Source organism: Rhincodon typus, chromosome 8 (assembly GCF_021869965.1).
Source record: "Rhincodon typus isolate 14 chromosome 8, sRhiTyp1.1, whole genome shotgun sequence".
NCBI classification, from domain to species: Eukaryota; Metazoa; Chordata; class Chondrichthyes; order Orectolobiformes; family Rhincodontidae; genus Rhincodon; species Rhincodon typus.
Genome location: NC_063339.1, coordinates 75253168 through 75258418, shown reverse-complemented (window position 1 = coordinate 75258418; position 5251 = coordinate 75253168). Strand labels below are relative to the sequence as shown.

Here is a 5251-nt window from a genome sequence, read left to right as displayed (position 1 = left end):
CCCTTCCTGCGCGGGCGGTTTTTAAAAAAAAAACTCCCCCCTTCCCCCCCCCAGGACACAGCTGAACAATATTATTTCCCCCCCCCCCCCCCCCCCCCCCCCCCCGCAAACCCAAGTTATTTTCCCGCAAAATAAAATTCCTAATAGCCACAGAGGTCAGGACAGGGGCTCCCCTTTGAAAGTTTTCGTTCTTCTCTTCACAAGTTATTTACCTTTGCGGCCACTGGGATATGTTTTGAAGGAGCGCCAAACCCCAGACAATGTTTTTAGACTCATCTGAGGGGATGAGACAGCTCCTAGCGCTGGCGCCTCTCTCTCCATGTGCTGTATGGGAGTGTGGAGGCTGTATCACACTGGTTTTCTCTCTCCTGGGCTGGAGGGCGGGGAGGTCCCAAGGCTATGGCAGGTCCCACCACTTCCTGCACTAGCGCATTGTAAACAACAAGTCCCACATTCTTCCCCACCAGGCCGCGTTTTGTGCTACTTCCAATTGGGACCCTCTACAGGAATGCTTTCAGTTTTTGTTAGGTGGTGGGGAGAGACTGCTTTCTTTATCTCCCTCCCCTGCCCCCTACCATCCCCGGCTTCAAATTAATCTTTGGTTTCAGCCCCCGCCTTAAGCACTATCCCAGCACTCCCTTGGCCTCTCCGATCTCAAATTGTTGTTAAAATATGTCTATCTCGGGTTTAAAAATGTTGTTGAGCAAAGGTGTAAGGGTGGCACACTGGTTAGCCAGGCACCCGGGTTCGATTCCAGCCTCGGGCGACCGTCTGTGTGGAGTTTGCACATTCTCCCCATGTCTGCGTGGGTTTCCTCCCACAGTCCAAAGATGTGCAGATTGGGCGGATTGGCCTTGCTAAATTGCCTGTAGTGTCCAGGGATGTGCAGGCTGGGTTGGAAATGCAGGGTTACAGGTACAGGGTAGGTCAGAGCGGGATGCTGTTTGAAGGGCCGGTGCACACCAGACATAGGAATTCTACACGGGCCAAAGGTAGTTATATGGAGTTAGGCCACAGATGAGCCATGATCTCATTGAATGGTGGAACAGGCCCAAGGGGCAGAATGGCCTTACTCATGGGGTCATAATCCAAATCCAGAGATTTGAGGTTTTCATCCAGGCCTGCGCTCCCAGTTGCAATCCTGTGGGAGTTGCAAACTTTGGCAACTCATGCGTCTGAGAGGTCCTCTTGTGCCTGTGGTGTTGGAAGGATAGGGGAGTTTAGATCTCTGCCAATCACTTCCTTAGAAACTGCTGAAAATCTTAAAACAGAAACAGAAAGCACCAAATGGCACCAGAGACTGGTGACTCTGTACCCTTTTCAACTGTACTCACGCACTCCTGCTTGAGCACACGTGACAATAAAATCTAACTCTTAAAAAGCACTGGAGAAACTCAGCAGGACTGGCAGCATCTGTCGAGAGAGAGAGAGAGAGAGAATAACAGAATCGACATTTTGAGTCCAGTGACCCTCCTTCACAAATGTGATGGTGCGCTTTGAAAGCTGGTTGGGAGTGGAAGGGTAGAGGGCAGGGCTAGATAGAGCAATAGGGCAATTTCTGGGGTAGAGTGGTAGAAATTTAATGACAACAAAAGGTAATGGTTGCACTGATGGAATGAAACATTTGTCCAGGGTGAATGTGAACAGTTGAATAATGAATGCCTCTGTCCAAAAGCAAGAACTTGAAAAACCAGATTCAAACTGGCTTACAGTGAAAAACAAAAGAAGCTCAAAATGGAGCAACCGAATTCACGGTCTGAAGTAGTTGAACCCAACGATGGAGGCGAGGAGGCTGGCAACTGGAAAATTTGGGAGAGGGGAGCGGGGGCGGGTGGGTGGTGTTGCTGTTCCTCCAGCTTCCATCAGGCTTCGCTGGAAGGCTGCAACAGGCCTAGGACAGAAATGGCAGCCCAACAGGCAGGTGGTGAACTAAAGTGGCACGTGGCCAGCAGCTCAGGACCAGGTTTGCGAAGCAGTCACCCCAGGCTGTCAGCTTTAAATCACGTATCTGGTGCCATTATCGCATTGCTGTTTGTGGAATCTTGCTGTGCTCAGCTTACCTGCTACCCTTCCCCCCCCCACACCCACCTTCGAAATCTGGTTGTGAAACGCTAGGGGAAATCCTGCGGTGGTGGAAGGTGCTACAGGAATGCACATTCTTTTTGCACTTCCCCTCGCGGTCGTAGGGGTGTCAGGCTGTACTTGGACTCTGAGCCAGATCAGGAAGAGTGGATGGACTGACAGGGAATAGCGAGGGTCCTGGTAAAACTCCATGACCAGGGAAGAGCTGTGTCCCATCACCAGGTTAGTATTGGGAAATAACATCGTGGTATGGTGTGCCTCCTTAATAATGCAGGGCATAAATTTCAACAGCTTGTACACCCCCGTGCCACACATATACACACACACCCCCCTCACACATACATACACACACACCCTTCACACACACACACCCCTCACACTCCCCTCTCTCACACACACCCCCCTCTCTCACACACACCCTCCTAACACACACACGTACACATACCCCTCACATATACACACACCCCTCACATACACGCTCCCACCTCACACCCCTTCACATACACACACATTCCACACGTACTCCCTCACACATAAAACCCCACCACACATGCACCCCAACCCAGCCCGACCCTCTCCTCAATAGAAATGAACATGACAATTAACTTAATGTTGGTCAAGGGTCGATGTCGGTCTGCATCAGGCACTGATGCCAATGATCAAGCGGGCTGCTTTCTGCCTGGTTTCCTTCTTCCCGATCCCTGGAATTTGGTGCTTGTTACAGCAGTGTGGTCTGGATTGCAGGCCATCAGGACGGATCAAGGGGGAGCAGGGCTTCCCAGGGAGAATGGAAAACCATGAAAAAGAGAGAACGTTGCTAGGAAGTCTCAATCAGTTGTTTTCTGTCAGCTGTTCATGACTCACCCCAGATAAGTGGAATGGCTCGTAATGGAAGTCATCATCATTTCCTAGGCCTGGGATCTAAGCAAGTTCTTCTGCTTCACCAATTTGTCAAAGGCCTGAAAGCTGTGGAATTCCCACTTCAAACCTTTCCCTCTTCCCCTGAGACACGCCTTAAAACCTACACCTTTCACCAGATTTTTGGTCTGTGGCTCCACATCAGATTTTGTTGGTTGCAATCCTTTGAAGCATCTTGTGTCTTTGACTAGGTTTTGATCAACGAATGCATCACACAATGCGTCAGTACCCTTATAGTTTGGAGTGGTGACCTAGAGATTAATCTTAATCCAGGATACTCTAGACTAAACTTGGAAGTTTGATACTCTTGCCCCTTTTTGGGCTACAAATGGAATTTCGCTCCTGGATTGAGAGGGAGAAATTGCCGCTTGGGATTTTATTTTAATTGATCCCATGACTTTGGCGTTGTCTAGTGAGAGACATGAAAAGTTCGACCTCTGCTCAGAGTGGGAGAAAGCCAGCAAAGACCGTCTAACCCCAATCCAGAAAAATAGCTAGCCTAAGGCTGGAGGGAGGCCCCTGAGATACATAGAGCAGCTGGATGCAGGCCAGTCATCTGAGGTGAGGGAAGTGTGACAAGGGAAGAGTTTTGGAGTGTGCAAATGCGCCCCCTCCCGGAAGGACGAAGCAGCAACTGAGAAGGAGACGGAGAAAGGTTGCGGGGGGTGGGAGGTCACGGAGAAAGGTTGTGGAGGGTGGGGAGATCACGGAGAAGGCAGAGGAAGGAGAGTGACTTCCACCCATCACTGCCAAGGTGTGGATCCTGGGAACCGCTTTGTCAGCAATGGCTGGCAGGTGATTCCTCCTGTCCCAGGCCCCTTTTATAGCTCAGTGGGCACTAGAATGGCACGTGGGCATCTTTGGTCATGTTCGGATGGTGAGCACGGGTATGCCAGCCTGAGTCAAACTCCGCAATGTGCCACAACGAAGCAAACAGATGCAAACAGGCACATCGGCAGCAATAAAAGTCCGGTTGCAGCCCAAGCAGACTCAGGGCAAGTGGGCATTTCCTGTGCGGCGACCATCAGAGACTGACCCACCTCCCTTTGCACATCTGGCGTCCTTGGCCCACCTCCAGCTGGTGTCTCGAGTCATTGCTGCTCACTTCCTGCCTCTGTTATCGTGACATAACAAGTTTCCCCAAGCTCTGGGTGACTCGACTGTGTTTCCACAGCCCCATGCAACACCTCTCAGGTTACTGTACAAATGCTGCAGAGGCTGAGTCTTTTGTTCCACTCGAGCTACAGGCTTAACCCAACACCCCGTCCGGTGCCCAGGGCTCTGCAAATCGCCCACAGTGCCGCAAGCCCAGTGGAAGATGGTCAGCGCCAAGAGCAAGGGGTTGGCTATTCATGATGATCTAATGGGTAGATGACATATGCCCACTGTTGCCCTATTTAACTGGTGGTGTGAGGTGAGCAAGGCTGTTTCCTGTGGTGGTGGTGGGGGGGGTGGAATTCACTGACCTGAGGACAGGGTGGGGGTGTTGATTGTGAGTTGGTGGGGGTGGTCAATCTTAAAATTAGAATTCAGTCATAGAGAACGGAATCAGACGTGGAAGGGGCAGTGGAAATGTGCCACACTCTTCTCCCCAAGAGACTGTAGGTGAGTTAACTGGAGCAGTCAACACTGGGATGGATGGACAAGGATATTGAGGGACAAACGCAGAAGTTGCTGGAAAAGCTCAGCTGGTCCGGCAGCATCTGTGAAGAGAAACAAAAAATTCAGAGTTAACATTTCGGGTTTGGGTGACCCTCCTTCGGAACTGATGGTAGCTGGGAAGGTAGTGATCATCAGTTCCGAAGAAGGGTCACCCGGAATCGAAACGTTAACTCTGATTTTTTTGTTTTTTTCTTCACAGACGCTGCTGGACCGGCTGAGCTTTTCCAGCAACTCCTGTTTTTGTTCCTGATTTGCAGCGTCCACAGTTCTTTCGGGTTTTTATTACGGATTCTGAGGGATTCTGGAGCAAAGGTTGGTGGATAGGGATGAGTGGTGAAACAGGCCTGAGGGGGGCCTCTTCCCGTGCCAACTTAGGCTTGGACCGATGGCCCTGAGGGATTTATTCCCCCATACTCCTTGGACAATGACAGGGGAGCGGAAGGAAGGGTGGTCTCAGTTCCCCCCAAACCCCCTACTCATGATCACTGGCCATTGGGCCTAGTTAGACAGTGAATGCCCAGTAAACAGGCTAAGTTCACCTGCTAACCCCTCCTCCAGAGATAGTAGGAACTGCAGATGCTGGAGAAGG

At 51.0% G+C, this 5251-nt stretch overlaps 1 protein-coding gene across 1 annotated transcript in view; it reads right to left on the bottom strand.

Moving 5' to 3' along the window:
- Nucleotides 1–313, bottom strand: part of zfp36l1a (zinc finger protein 36, C3H type-like 1a) — a 7631-nt gene extending 7318 nt beyond the window's left edge. Inside the window, exon 1 of the mRNA XM_048599785.1 lies at nt 213–313. The gene's annotated coding sequence lies outside the window, so the exon portion shown is untranslated. The remainder of the gene's footprint in view (nt 1–212) is intronic.
- Between the last annotated feature and the right edge of the window lie 4938 nt (nt 314–5251).